The sequence below is a fragment of the Myotis nattereri genome (assembly GCF_964212035.1).
Source record: "Myotis nattereri genome assembly, chromosome: 4".
In the NCBI taxonomy this organism is placed as follows: Eukaryota; Metazoa; Chordata; class Mammalia; order Chiroptera; family Vespertilionidae; genus Myotis; species Myotis nattereri.
The window spans coordinates 62641593-62657807 of record NC_138079.1 but is presented as its reverse complement, the minus strand read 5'-3'; positions in this window follow the sequence as shown (position 1 = coordinate 62657807).

Here is a 16215-nt window from a genome sequence, read left to right as displayed (position 1 = left end):
TCTTTGGATAAATGCCCAAAAGTGGAATTGCTGGTCATATGGTAGTTCTATTTTTAATTTTTTGAGGAACTTCCACATTGTTTTCCAACGTGGCTAATTTCCAATCCTATCAGTAGTCTATGGGAATTCCATTTTCTCCACAGCTTCATCAACACTTGTTTGCTGATTTATTGATGATAACAGGTATGAGGTGATACTGTGATTTCGATTTGCATTTCCCTGATGATTAGTGATGTTGGATGTCTTTTCAAGTTTGTTGGCCATCTATATGTTCTCTTTGGAGAAGTGTCTATTCAAGTTTTCTGCCCATTTTTAAATCAGATTATTAGTTGAGTGTTTTTTTTGTGTGTTAAGTTGTGTGAGTTCCTTATACATTTTGGATATTAACCCCTTCAGATGTATCATTGCAAATATTTAGAGAAGGATATTTTAGAAGTTTATTACTTTGGTAATACCATTACAAAGGACTTTGCCAGTCTCTTAAAATATATATTATGATATATGGAATGTCTTAATATCAGCACTTAAAATAGATTGTTTATCAGCAAATAGAAGTTCATCTGACCACTTATTTCTTAGGTATATCCAATAAGATATGAGAAAAACTCAAAAGAGGTATTTATTTACAGGGCAGGTGTATACCTTAAATTAACAGACATGGTAGAATGAAGACCTAAAAATGATAAGACTGCCATAAAAAGCTATATAATCAGTTGGTAAATTTCATGTAGACTTGTCAGTACTATTTAGAATTATACTTAGAAATGGTATTGACCAAAATGTGTTTGGTTTTTTGTGAAATTACACCCAGTTTTGCCATCATGAAGTAACCTTAGGCACAAGACTAACATCGTCTGGTAGCCCCAACTACAAAATAATTATTGTTCTCAGGCCTTTACAAAAAGTTTGAGGCTGCCAACGTTTTGAAAGTCAGGGAAGTGACCTCCATGTCTTTTGTAGCTAACTTTCAGTACTCCTGACTCCAGCTGCACTGAGAGCTGATGTCACATTACAATTCTAGGAGGGTTTGATTGACAATGCTGCATGATAGCCCATCCAAAAAATTAATCTGTGTTGGAAACAGTGAGATGCCCTTAAGACACTCAGTCTGTTGGTTCTTTTTCACTCTTTCTTAGAGATAGTAAGGATTATAGCGATTCTCCGCAGTCCTTGAGAAAAGATACGATGCAGACATCAGAGCAGTATCTTATGTCTGTATTTTCAGCAGGTCAGCCATCTGATCTGGGAGCTTTAGTCTTCTTCACAATCACACTGAAATGTCGCTGTTGTCAAAAGATAGCATCACATCCCTGCCAAACGACTAGGTGGTGGGGCTGCATTGGCCGTGGCGACACTGTCTGTGATGATGGAAGAGTTTGAAAGGCTATCGCAGAGTTATTGTTGCTATGTCCAAAGCATCTTCCTTTGTCAGCTCTTCAGAAACCCCTTCGTAACCAAGGAGTCCAAAATAATCTTTCATGTGAAACATTTCCAAATGTCACATCACAATTGTTATTCTTCCAGCCTGGGTTGAATTTCTGTGGAGCAAAAAGAGCAAAGGGAAGTGCTGTTGAATGTAAACCCCGAGAAGGCAAGGACCCATCCTTCTTCCTGATCTGATAGCTCTTTTAGTTCTCAGAGACGCATAGGAAGATCCAAGCGGAGGCATGAAATAACTTTGAAGTTCCCATACACGAAACGACTGGAATGGTCTCAAAGGTGAGATGTCACCTCAAACCCTCATGCCTCCTATCAATTTTCTCCATTCCCCTTGAACCTGCCACTACAGTCCACACTCTTTGACTTATCAGTGACCTTTGTAATCAAAGGATAAACCGGGTCTTACAAAAATCCAAAGTGACAACTCACTGGTTCTACTTTTGCTCCTCCTACCAATTCAGAGGTTGGAGAACGACAGACTTGCCTTAGTTTGCCTTTTGTAAGATGCAAAGGAAAAGCACTTCAAGAGGAAGAAAATATATGTATTAATATAGCATAGACTGGGAGAGAGCATATGACAGGAGAGGGATTGTTCATTTCAACCCTGAACCAGCAGAGAAATGATAGGGAACAGATCTCAATCTCGATCCCTTTGGGTTGCAAGGCAGACCTTCAGCTCTGCCATCGGAGTTGTGCTGTGTCTTTTTTTTTTTTTTTTTATATATATATATATATATATATATATATATATATATATATATTATTGATTTTTCACAGAGAGGAAGGGAGAGAGATAGAAAGTTAGAAACATCGATGAGAGAGAAACATCGATCAGCTGCCTCCTGCACATCTCCCACTGGGGATGCGCCCACAACCCAGGTACATGCCCTTGACCGGAATCGAACCCGGGACCCTTCAGTCCGCAGGCCGACGCTCCATCCACTGAGCCAAACCGGCCCCAGCTGTGCTGTGTCTTAAAGGAAAAAAAATCACAGCTCTGTCACTTAGCAAGAGATAAAAATACCATATGTAGAGGAGCTGGGCCTAAGAGCTATCATTGCCCCTCTGATTTGCTGCAGTCTGCTGAGAGATGTTATGGCTGACCGACCCTCAAAAATAGACACTGTGATGGTGATATATTGTGGCCCTTGAAGAATTTAATTGTCAAATTGACATTTATCAAAAGCTTTAGTGCATTTGAAAGATAAATTGTGCAAGTTTGGTTCAGATCAAAGGGCCCCTGTCTTTCTCCATTCATAGTGCAGGCTTGGCTTCAGCAGGCAAGTCATGTGTGAAAAATGATCCCCCTCTACTCCCCACTCCTTTAAGCACTGCACCGGTGACAGATAATCACAAATTTAAATGTTAGCCTCCTCTTCAGAAAGTTCTTAAAATAATGGAGAACCCATTGAGACCATTTGTATTTGAAAGGAATGCTAAATAATTCAGTGTTCAGGAGCTGGACGCGCTGTGCTGGGCAGATAAATGATGAAACCCCAGCACAGACTCTCTTCAGCAGTTGCCACACTAATTACAGATCAATTACTTCCCAGTTGTTTGCAACCTTATCAAAGAATGGTAAATTTACTGAGAGCAAAGTGTGATAAGATGACTTTTCATTATTACAGTAGATTTGTTGAAACAGCTCTGACACTGAGATTAATAAGAGCTCTCCCGGAGGTAATTGGATCCGTGCGTATATAGGGAGAATTTAAGAGCTGAAAACCGGATGCTAGACGCTATCATAAAAACCCTTCCTCTCATTAATTGTTATCATGAGTGTGTTCACAATGCAAAAGTAAGGCCGGGAAATGACCCACTCACTGAAACTCGTCTAAAACAATGTAGCTTTTTACTCCCAAAGAGACATGCTGAAAAAATCAAAGAGAAGTAAAAGCATTTGGGTTTAGAAGCAAGAAAAGAATGTGTATGTGTGTGGTGTGTGTGTGTGTTGGGGGGGGGGGGCGGGTTGTGAGTGTGTGTGTGTGTGTGTGTGTGTGTGTGTGTGTGTTCTAGCTGAATTCCATTTTCATTAGGACAGTCACAAAGAGATGGTCTGTCCAATGTCACTATAAAAGGAAGTGACAACGTTTTTGAGGTGGATGTCAGTGAAATCACTGAAGAGCAGAGATCAATAAAGATTTGGGGTGGCTGCTAGGGTCACACATAGCAAGATTCCTCCTGGGAGCAGAGGCCTGAGAGGAAAAACAAGGGGTTCATAGAGGCCAGGGATCTTCAGATTGGAATGAGGAATGCGTAATGTTCTCAGCACAGTTCACAGTAGCTATGAGACCTTATTTTCGTGTGTATTTTTTTAATGGAGAAATAATTTACTGAGGAGCATGTACATTGGGTTAGTTTTAACACCAGTGGGTCAGTCTACTAACCTTTTAGAGGCCATCTCTACACCTCCTGATAACCCCAAGTGTGAGCGGGGACTTGGAACCCCATGGGATTGTTTATCCAAATTTGGAAGCTGCTGCTATTTTAAATATATGCTCTGGTCAGGGGAATCTGTGGGCAATTAAGAGAAACTTCCACATGACTTGGGTAACTGGAATCATGTTTCAGATCCCAATGAAAATGATAAAGTCCGGAGGCAGGAAGCAGCTTTTGAGGAATGAGCAGTCTTTCCTAAGACATTTTAATAAAGTCTTTCATAATTATTTTCCTGACTTCTAAATGAAATACAAAACCAGAGGGTAAAGGTCATATCTATTTGTGAATTAAAAACTAGTTAGGAAAGTGAAGAACTGGTGGATTTTGAGGCAGCATTTAGTGGTAGGATATTCACCTCACCCTTGTTGAGTGTCGCTGGTGGGAGTATGAACTGAATATGATTTTCCATAAATGGTGTTGAACTTTATTTCTTAGGAAGTCTAAGCTCTATTCAATTAAGCTCTATACAATTGTCCTTGATTTTTGAACACTCAAGTAAACTAAAACCCAAAGACAGAAGACAATTCCTTTCAGATTCCTTCCAGAACCAAATTTGAAGCCTTGTTGTAGATGGTTAAAGCCAGTGATTCTGTTCCTTCCAGGATAAGCCATAGCAAATTTGAAGACACAAGCATAAAATAAGGTACAACCAACAAATTGGAAAAGAAGCCGGGGAAAGCATGAAGTCGTATTTAATTTGGACAAGGGAAAAATAATAATGACTGGGGGAAGAAAATATAAACTTTGCCTACTTTCAAATTAATTCGTATACATACAAACATAATTCAAGCACATCCCCATGGAAGGGTCTTAGGAATAATAGTCAACATGCTGATATCTTTTTCTAGCAACCTGAGCCACAGACACCAAGAAAACAAGATGAAAAAGTCAATGTGGCCTCAACAGTTATGGTTGGTTTGGTGTGTTCACTTTATGTCTTTTCCCCACTTCAAAGAAAAATAAGCAGAAACTGTACAACAATAATAAAATATCTTCTTTGAATATTTTCTTTGTTAAGTCTAGAAGAAGGTAGCAACCCCCCCCAAAAAACAAACAAATAAACAAATATTTGTGTCCTAAGTAAGGCTGTCTGTAAGGTGGAGAGAAGAGAAATCTCAGAAAAGCCTTTGAAAACCACACAATGTAATTTCCGGCCTGAATTCCACTCCTCTCCCCTTGGTCCTCTCCCTTTGCCATCTCCCCTCTCACTTGCTGAATTTGATTTATTTCACTTTCTATGGCTATTTGGACACAGCATCATACTGCTTTGCACATCCCTGTTGCAAATTTATTTTCCTTCATTTTAAAAAATCAGACTCAGAAAACTCTAGTGTGTGTATGTGTGAATTGCTGTTACATAAAGAGAAAAGAGGAAGGGAGCTGGCGTGGTATATGAATCACACATGTTGAGAATACTTCGCATGGACTGTCTTGAAGCAGATGTGTTTGATGTATTCAAACACGTGCATATTCAAAAATCACGAGAGAGGTGTTGGGAAAGCTGATCAGTTCTCTCCCTACTTCCTGCCCAGAATGTCAGAACAAAGGATCACTTGATGAAATTGAAGGGCAGAGATTTATGAGGGGAGGCGGTACAAAATGAAAGGAAATTCCACTTCACGTTACATTCATTCAACTTTCTGAAGCTGCTTCCATGGAAATCCCTGATTTAATGCTGTAGTTGGATTTTAATAAAGTTAATTTTCTGACTGATTGTACCACTTGTACAAGGTTTAGCTGAGATTATGATAATAATAAGAAAATACCTTGCTATGAGTTGTAAACCATCCTTGGAAGGATTAGCTTGTTTCTGTGCACAGTGCAGGCAGAGTTGGGGTTGGAGTTATTTTCCCTCCTCAGAAGCAGTGCTTTGGGGTCATTATTGAGCTGGCTGAAGCTTTTTGCTTTGAAAAATCCTGTTCATTTTAACCTGAAATCCACTATTGAAGAGACTGCTTAATTTTGGTGTTGGCTGTCATTTCCTAAAGCATTAGGGCTAAGCCCCATTAGAAAAATGTACACTTCTTATCTTTATGGAAGTAATGCATGCGCATTTAGGAAAATGCAGAAAATGAAGGAAAACTGATATCATGTAGACACAGCCATGTTACCTTTCCAGTGAATTTCCCCCTAATCTTTTATTTTCTATACAAAGGATTTTTTGCTCGTTGGCTGGGTGGCTTGTGTAATATATAATAACCATGCTTGTTTAGAATTTTGCATCTTGCCTTCCTAACAACACTTTATCATAAGTATTTTCTATGTTACTGCATAATCTTTATCATCATTGCAGTGGTTGTATAACAGTTCACTGAGATCTTATAAGCTGTGGTTTACTTAACCATTCCACTATTATTGAATTTATTTATTTAACTTGTTTTAAACTTATTAACTTGTTTTCTATTTTTTTGCTGTTGTTTAGAATTGTTACTTTAAAATAACTTTCTGTAAGTGGTGTTACCAAGTCAAAGAACATAAATATTTTAAAAGATCCTACTAATTTGAGCCCTGGCTGGAGTGGCTCAGTTGGTTGAGTGTTGATTGGAAAGGTCTTAGGTTTGATTTCCCCGCAGGGCAAATGCCCAGGTTGAGGGTTTGGTCAGGGTGCATAGAGGCAACCGATCAATGTTTCTCACATTTATATCTTTTCCTCTCCCTCTCTCTCTAAAATCAATAAAAACATATTTCAAAAAAAGATCTTACCAATGTGAAATGCAGATAACCAGGAGAAATAGATTGATAGGTTTGTGTTAAATTCTGTATTTCAATATTCAAATAGGAAGGCACCCTGTTAAGTAGGTAAACAGCCAAGACATCAATTGTAAGTGATTTTGAGTAAACTGATGTTTCATAAGATAGGACCTGAGGTCTCCGCTGTGTTCCAGGGCCCTTTGTGGCACCCACACCCTGCCAAGTGGCCAACATTTTTATGGGACATCAGCTTCAGAACTGGTTTGTTGACTCTTGTTAGCAATCTTCTGTCGCTTTTGCAAAGCACATTCTGAAATTTCCCTTGTGGGAAACATCTACAAGTGCTGCCCCAAGCTTCTTGATGGTGTTGTGCTTTCTCCTCTTATGCAAAATTGAATTTGCTTTCTTTTTGCCCCTTAGGTGACGGAGTAAACTCACCAGGCACACTCAAGGGCGCATCTGCTAACACAAGTAAAGGGGGTTGGACTGGATTTCAGGAAGAATATTTTAGAATGGGGAAAGTCTACATGAAGTAGTTTTTAAAGGATAATTAGACCATATACAGAGTGGCCCTAACTGCTGCAGCCTGAGTGTCCCTGTCAAAGGAACAAACATTCCTACAGGGAGACCTGGGGCGGGCGCTGTGGTGACTGGTGCCATCCTAGCCCTGCAGCCCTGGGTGCCCTGACGTGATCCCACTGGCAGAAATAGGATGTCAGAAGGCCACTATCTGTCTGTGGCCTCAGACCCTGCTCATCTTTTGTCCTGGTTGTGCTTAAACCTGCGCTGTGATGTTCTGTCGGTATCTGTGCCCCCTAGCTGTCCCTGGCTGTGTGACCAGGCTTCTTGCCAGGAAGGAGATGAATGGGAGGAGGCCTGTCCCAGAGCTTAGAAATGCCACCTGGGTTCTCAGGTAAAGTGAAGGAAGTGGTTGTCCTTTGCCTGGGGCCTCTCATGATAGGAAAATAGGCCACACTCTATGGCAGCCTGTAGGCAAGTTTAATTGGTCAGCATTGTTAAATTTTTGAATAAGTTGCCAACCTTTAAAAATTGGGCAAATTCACACGAAAATTTAGGATCCTTATTTCTCCTTAAAACATACAAAAAGTAACAATAGGTTGCATTTCCAGAAAGTACTAGTCTGAGTGGCAACTCCCTCACCCATCCCCCACATTTTCTACTTATTTCTCACACCTTCCCACGTTAGTCACTCAGTTTTCTTGACTGGCCGAGTGGGCACCTGAATTTGTGACCTTCCAGATATAAGAGCGTGCTTGGGAAGAACTGTGGGGTACTGTACCCTCTACCTTGCCTGTCTCATGGGTGCCACCTGCTTTGCTAGGGGCCAGTGGTGCTGCTACTCTAACCCCTTTGACCATGACAACACTTTCAGAGCTGTTTACACTTACCTGTATGAATCCTTGGTTGGTCACCTGCACAATCACCTAAACCAGTGCTCAGCAAACTGCGGCCCCTTGAGTGTGGCTCTTCCACAAAATACCACGTGCAGGCACGCACGTACAGTGCGACTGAAACTTTGAGGCCACACTCAAGGGGCCAAAGAGCCGCATGTGGCTCGCGAGCCGCAGTTTGCCGACCACTGACCTAAATAATCCTGTTCACATTAATAGTGGGTCTGACTTCACATCACCTCAGCAGTACAGCATGGGGACTTTTCCCTTTTTCATTAACAAAAATTGTGTGGGATGTGCTCATTGCATTAGTGTGATGCTAATTCGGTAAGAAAGTGTAGCCCAGTTACTAAAAACTGATGCCTGCAGGAAACTGTTGTACCTGAAACTAATACACAATAATGTTGAAGACAAACTGTAATTTAAAAATTAAATTAAATTTAAAAACTGTTGACCATGGTTTCTTAAGCTTGGGGAGTAAAACCGAGATCTACAGTGGGAGAGTTGCTTTCTATTTCATCTCATCACGTTGTGCTGATTTCCCCCACCAAATAGAGGTATAATTTTCATTTATAAAAAGCTTCTGTTAATTTTTAAATAACATAGGAGAAGAAATATAACTTTCCATGAGAAATCAGGGTTCAATGTTATATATACCTACAGCAGGATCCCAATTTTACAAAAATGGCATTTTATGTGCATATAAAAGGTCTGAAAGGGAATAGTTCACAGTGTTAAGTGTGGTTATCTCTAAGTAGTGGAAGACAAGTAAATTTTCTTACCTAAACTATATTTTGCTTATGATCTTTGGGTCAGAGCTAGTTTATATGAGATGGTTATTCTATAAACTCTTATGATTATACAAATTGAAATAACATTCTCTTTTTAAAAATTTATATTTATTGTTGAAAGTATTACAGCTGTCCCCCCTCTGCTCTCCTTCCCCCCATTAACCTCCTCCCCCCCTTGCACTCCCTCCTCAAGCCTTTGCTACACTATTGTCTGTATCCATGGGTTATGCATATATACATATAAGTTCTTTGGTTAATCTCTTCCAGCCCCCACCCCCTTCCCTTTGAAATTCATCAGTCTATTGCATGCTTCAATATCTCAATTTTGTTTGTCAGTCTATTTTGTTTGTTAGTTTATTTTGTCCTTTAGATTCCACATATAAGAGATCATGTGATACTTGTCTTTCTCTGACTGGGTTATTTCACTTAGCATAGTACTCACCAGGTCTCTCCATGCTGTCTCAAAGGGTAAGAGATCCTTCTTTTTTACAGCTACATAGTATTCTATTGTGTAAATGTAACACAGTTTTTTTATCCATTCATCTACTGATGAACACTTGGGCTATTTCCAGATATTAACTATTATAAATAATGCTGCTATGAACACAGGGATGCATGTATTCTCAAATCTTCCTTTAAAATGTTATAAGCCGTTAGTATAATGACTTTGCTTAATATTGATGAAATTCAATGTTCATATCAAAAAAATTAAATATGTCTATTTCTCCCTTTATAACAAAAGCAATCATATTTTCTTTCAGATCCCCAGGTCTGATATGGGGCCAGCCCATTTCACAGAAAACACAACTGAGGAAACACCAGGAAACAGGGACAAGAGGACAGACAATATATATAACATGTATTAGCCTGGGATGCTTTTCAGCTAAATAGTAATTCCGCCTCACTCTTTCACTCCTGGGTTTCAAGGAACAGGGATGTGTAAAAACGGCAAATGTGCTGAATGCAATTCACTCATTGGTATGAAAGGCAAACTCTTTGTCCTCTCTTTGTTGCTTGTGCCAGGTGACTAAGCCTTTCCAACAATAAGTGAGAAGCTGAGAGGCAGATTACAATAAAAATATTACCAAAGTATGGACAGTCTTACTTAGAACACTTTTATATTTTGCTTTATGAGAAAAAATAGGCATTGCATTAATAAATTAGTGTTTCATTTTGAACTCTTCATAGTAGATATTAAATATTATTTCATTTTTTAAAAAAATATATTTTATTGATTTTTTTACAGAGAGGAAGGGAGAGGGATAGAGAGTTAGAAACATCAATGAGAGAGAAACATCGATCAGCTGCCTCCTGCACACCTGCCACTGGGGATGTGCCCACAACCAAGGTTCATGCCCTTGACCGGAATCGAACCTGGGACCTTTCAGTCCGCAGGCTGATGCTCTATCCACTGAGCAAAACCTGTTAGGGCTCAATATTATTTATTAACAGGACAGCCAGACCTGAGATTTTAAAAAGTAAACATCACATTGAATAATATCCATTGAAATAATTCAGTTTGGTATTAATGGGCAGAGTATCTCAAAGGGGGGAGTTTCCAGAACTTTTCATCGATTTATTTATTTTACCAAGAGAAAGCACTGCTTTGGATCAAAGTTAAGCTAATTACCAGAATGTATTTAGACATCCCTAAACAGAGGCTTGGATCTTTATAAACATCCCTTGCATTCTTGTCTGGAGATGAAACAGGGACATACCATTTAGAGGACCATGTAAATTATTCTTACCAAATCACTTAGCAAGTTTGAAATCACTTTACAGAAAAGTTTCTCCCTCAGGACTCCATTGTATCCTGGTGCCCAGAGCCCTCTAGGTTCTCTCTGGCTTCATCTCTTTCTCAGCTCCTACTTCAAAAGCAGATGATAAAGGCCATTCTCCCAGGCATATTTTCTAGCTGCAACTATTAGCATTTTCCTCTCATTCTCTTTACAATTAGAAAAAAATAGTAGAGCTCTTTTCCAAAAGTACTGCATTCTTTTCAGCTGCAGATGCAGCCACCTGCAAGTCATTGAACCCACCATCCATTTCTCCAGAGAGGCACACTGTGCCTTCTGCCCCATGGCTTCTCCTCCTTGTGTCTCCACCCCAGAAACACGATTGTCACATTTTAAGCAAGTGGGTAGAAAGTGAGAATGAGAAATTTCCAACCTTTTTTTCAGATCAAGGAGCATTCCGTCCTGTCAGCTCCCCTCTGGTGGAAAAGGTGTTTTGGTCTGACAAGTGCCTCTCCCTTTGTGGCAGGGAGGCCCGGGAGGCACAGACAGACAGAGATGGACCAGCGATGGCTTGTTCCTTCGTTAATTCAATGACCATGAAAAGTAAACTTTCCTGACACAGTTTTGTGGTTCACTGCTTTAACTCCCTCTGTTCTCTCTGAGCACAGAACAATTTTTAACATTCCCTCCGTAATTAGCCTGCCTCGGACAGCTGTAATCTAAGTCCCAATGAGATGTGGTAAAAACATTGTAAAGAGCTATGACTAAAAACATTAGCCTACTCCACATTTTTAGAAGCCTCCAAAATCCCTTCTTTTTATTTCAAAATTCTTCCACTTTGAATTTGGACAAATTAGAATCTGGGCAGACTAGTGCATACTTAATTCTCAATAGATGGTTCCCAATTGGCTCAGGCCAGCTTGTAAATAATCCAGCCTACAGAGAAAAATGAACCACCCGATTCATCTACAGTACCTGCTAACAATCTGATCCCTAGAAACATCAGACTTCCAATGCTTCACTCTAATAATCTATTGCTCTCAGGCAACATGCCAGTCACTCTATTAAAAATCCTGAAACATCCTGATTGGTGATCAAGACAAAAACCACATGCCACCTTAGGGACTAGCATCTGACTTTCTTCCCACTTGGCCTACAGGTGAAGACTGGCTGCTCATGCAATCCATCAACCATGCTTTTAACTGAACTGGTATAACACTGGTGAATTTCAAAATCACTAACAAAGCCAGCTTTGGAGGAATTTATGGAGTAACCAACCCCCATAAATTTCTCCATGTCTCCGTTCTTCTTTCTTGAAAGCTCATCTCCCGGTCTCTTTCCTAAGTCAGCACCCAGCACCCCAAGCCTCTTGTCAATCCTTCATCTGGTTCCATTGCCCCCTGCTGCAGACCTATGCTTCTCCCTCCCCACCACTGCTGAGCTCCCAGCCTCCCCCACCTCTCTCTCTTTTTTTTTTTTAATATATTTTATTGATTTTTTACAAAGAGGAAGGGAGAGAGACAGAGAGCCAGAAACATCGATGAGAGAAACATCGATCAGCTGCCTCCTGCACATCCCCCACTGGGGAAGTGCCAGCAACCCAGGTACATGCCCTTGACCGGAATCGAACCCGGGACCTTTCAGTCCGCAGGCCGACGCTCTATCCACTGAGCCAAACCGGTTTCGGCCTCCCCCACCTCTCTTGAAACATACCCAAGATCCCTGTCACTCTCTTAGTATGAATTCCTAATCTAAGACACCGCTCCTAATTCAAGTCCTAGGAGGACATCTGAGAGAATCTGTTGGTCTTCTCTATCTTCCATAGTCTCAAAGAAGCAATACCCTTTCGTTACAAGAAGAAGGTAGCTGCCAATTTCTCCCATGTAGTGGGCTGGCCCTGGACATAAGTATAAGTGTGGGAAATGTAATTGAAGGTAGTAAACCCAGTATTTACCCTGGTCTAACATTATTTACTTGAAGGTCTTGTTGATGCTTCTTTTCTGTCATGCTTTATAAATACAATTCTCTAACTTACTTATGCTTTTCCTTCTCCAGCTACAAGAGCTGTTCTCAGCTGCACTCTCACTCCACACAGGTGTGTCGCAGTCAGTTGTGAGGTGTCAGAAGAAATTTGTTACCACTAATAGTTTTGCTGAAGCCTGCGAAGTATTGGTTTTCTTTTTCTAAGAAGAGAGTTTCCCAGGCTGTAGCAACCATCTCATAGTCTTGTTACAGCTAGAATAACCCTGACAGCACCCTTGAGAGTGTGCTGCACATGTGAAAGTCATCTACCATGGATGATAAGGAAGAAAAAATATTGACAAAGTCCATGTTACAGCATTGGATCCAGTCATCGAATATAAGGGAGACTGTGGCATCATTTATTCCAAGGAATAAATGCAATTTATTCCTATGCAATTAAACCAGATGCCTAGGGAAGCAAGGCAGGTAATTCACAGGAGAGGAAGAGGCCACCGTGACCTAGAGAACACACCAGCTCCAAAGGGCAGTAGTACCTCTGCTCAGGCTGAGTGCTGCCAGCACTCCCAGTTGTTCCAAAGAAGCTGAGAATGCAGATCTTAATGCAGAATCTCTCCATGTACCAGAGCAAGAATGTATGTAAGCCCTGGCCCATGTGCTACGTGGTTAGAGCTTTGACCTGCTCACCGAAGGGTCACAAGTTTAATTCCCAGTCAAAGGCCTGTACCTGGGTTTCAGGTTCACTCCCCGGCCCCTGTCGGGGTATGTGCGGGAGGCAACCAATCGATGTGTCTCTCTCACATAAAGTTCGTTCTCGTTCTCTCTCTCTCTCTCTCTCTCTCTCTCTCTCTCTCTCTCTCTCTCTCTCTCTTTCTCTCCCCTGCTTGTCCCTTCTTCCCTTCCACTATCTCTGAAAAGCAGTGGGAAAATATCCTCAAGTGAGGATTAACAAAAAAATTTAAAAGAAAAAAGAATGTATGTGAAACATAGAACCTAATTCACAATTTGCTAAATGCCTTTTTTTCCAAATGATACACAACCAACCAGATTGGTCTGCAGGCTACAGTTTGCAATCTCTGGATTAAACAAACTATGAACTAGCTAGACTCTGTTGGACTCTATTTAGCGTTCACAGATGAGTGAGACCCAGTACCTGACTGCAAGGGACTGATGAGGGAGAGAAGGAAAGCACCAAGCTTGGGTGACCTGAGGCACAATATGGTAAACTTCCTTAGGAGAAGCAGAGAGGAGAGCAAGCAGTGTCAGGGGAGCATGTGTCTTACTCCGATGTTTGTCTACAACTTACTGAGGCTTCTGACAGGGGCCAGGAAAAGCCCGAGTCCTCTCCAACAGAGAAGCATCCTCCAACACACCCACTTCCACTTGGAATTTGAGAGCAGACACAGGACTTCTTCATCAGGGCCACCGTTAGCCCATTAGGTGACTTGTGGACACAGCCCCACGTACACAAGGATTATCAGTGGCTGACATATTTACACCGAGTAGGAACAAGGCCTCTTCCTCTAGGCTGTTTGCAGTCCCATGGTGGGGTGTTCAGCTTGGCTAACAGATCATGAGATGGATTTCATCGACCAGACATGTCTTCGGCTGGGTACCTTTTTGGGAGACACAAAACACAGGGCAAATTTAGCGCCTGGTCCAGCTGCTTCCCAGCCTAGGTGTGCATCTCCAGATGTGCCTTTCTTAAGCCTCGTAAAATGTAGACTGCATTGAAAATTATTTTCCTGCAGCCTTCCTACCTGCCATGTGGATGGAAATCAAGAGCCCTTGGGATGTGGAGCTATTTAAAAATAAATGTGGCATATGTAACCATAGCAAGCGATTATATCAATTCTAAATGGACTTTGCCCTAAGAAAAATAAAAAGCCAAGCTTTGGGGTTTTATTTCATTTACCAGAACCCCAGTGAATTGAGCATGATTGAAGTGCCTGTGTTTGGCTGGGCTCCTCTATGTAATGCTGGCTTGTTGGACTGGTTTGAGTGGACCCAGCTGTAAAACTAAGAAGCCCCTCTGGACACAATCTCTTCCCAGATGCCAAAAATACCTCCTCTTTGAGAAGCTGGAGGAATAATTCTGCTCCAACAATAGGACATTCTTTCTTCTTGAAGGTTTTATTTTTTCAGGGAATAGGAATGGAGCAGGAGGTTAGTCTCTGCCACAAGGCAATGCCCAGAGCAGGGACAAAGTCCTAACCTAGTTAGGAGGCTGGGAATTTGATCCAACATCCCACAGGGAAAATTGTTCCATGTTTCTCTTTAGACACGGCACCCTTGTCCCTATGGCACATCTGCCGTGTGTGTGTGTGTGTGTGTGTGTGTGTGTGTGTGTGTTGCCATTTGGGGATGAGAATCACTAAGGTTCTTACAGCCTAAATTTGTTTTTATTTCTGAGGGCATCCCAATCCCAGAGTTCTTTCAAAAGGCCCTGTGCTGAAATAGTTCACAAAGCCACATTAGAGCAACGCGGATCATGCTGCGGGAGGTACGTTCATTCTCTTCCTAAACATCCCTGTGTGAATTGTTGTGTAGCCATCACCTTATGGAAAGCCTACCCTCCTCTACGTTTCTGTCGGGGTGTACTCAGCAGTTCTCCCATGCAACCTTGGCAGGCAGACGTCTCCCCATTTTATTTCAGCTCACCAAGTAGTTTAAAACTCTTGCTTCTTAATTCAATTTAAACAACGGTGAGAGTTCAGATTGAAACAAAAAAGCATTACCTCTCTGTCTGATGTTGACTTTCAGATTGGCGAGAGGGCTCCTGGGATTAAACAGAAGATGTGTAGTACCTTCCTGTAAGAATCACTTTTTTTTTCTTTCTTCTCAATGAAAAATTTCTGAGACCAAGAAGCCAAGAGAGTCTGTTGAAAAATTAGAATGATCTCATGTGGCTATTCCAATGGAAAGTAAAAAAAGAAACACCCATCTTGTACAGCTCCTCACTCCCTATGCGGAATCTGTGAACCTAAGAGGTTCCGAGGGGTAGTTCACCTCACTGGGGATCTCAAGTAATTAAATGGGTGTTGCAAAGCCAACCTCCGAACGGACAGGCGCCCTCACTGGAGCTGCGGCGCCCCTTCCTTGGGAGGAAGGGGGAAAGATGCATTCTGGTGGCAAACAAGAACGCTTCCCATTTGACCCAGGACTTCTTTGTAGCATGGGCTGCTGTCTGTCTGTCAGATTTGAGCTGCTCTTCCTTATCCCAGCAATGGGAAGCAGTGTCGCAGCTTGTTATGTCGAAGCTGTGAAGGAAGTATGTACCTAGCCGAAGAAGCATGTCGTTATTTTTCTTAATTATTTCAGAAATGTCATCTCCGATGCCATCCAGTCTTTTGTAACTACGAGGAGAAAATTGAATAGCCAGCCATTTCCCGGGAACCGCTTTTAAAAGTTTGCAGTCAATTTTTTCAGGTGGCCATGAAACAGCTCAATGATATGGGGAAGCTTGCGGAATGATAGGAGAGCCATTCCACGTAATCAGGGGAAAAAAATATTATGGTGTACACAGGCAGACTGTTTCCCATAGTTCAGTTAGTTTAAGTTAAAGAAATGTTTTCTCTCAGGAAATGCCTTTAAACCAGGGCTGCATTTTATTTAATGATGTGGAAAAATTCCACAAAATATCCTTATGAGAGATGTATTTAATTTTCTCTTTTTAAGCCAGTCAGCAAGTAAAGTGAGCTGCATATTGCTCGCATTACTAACACC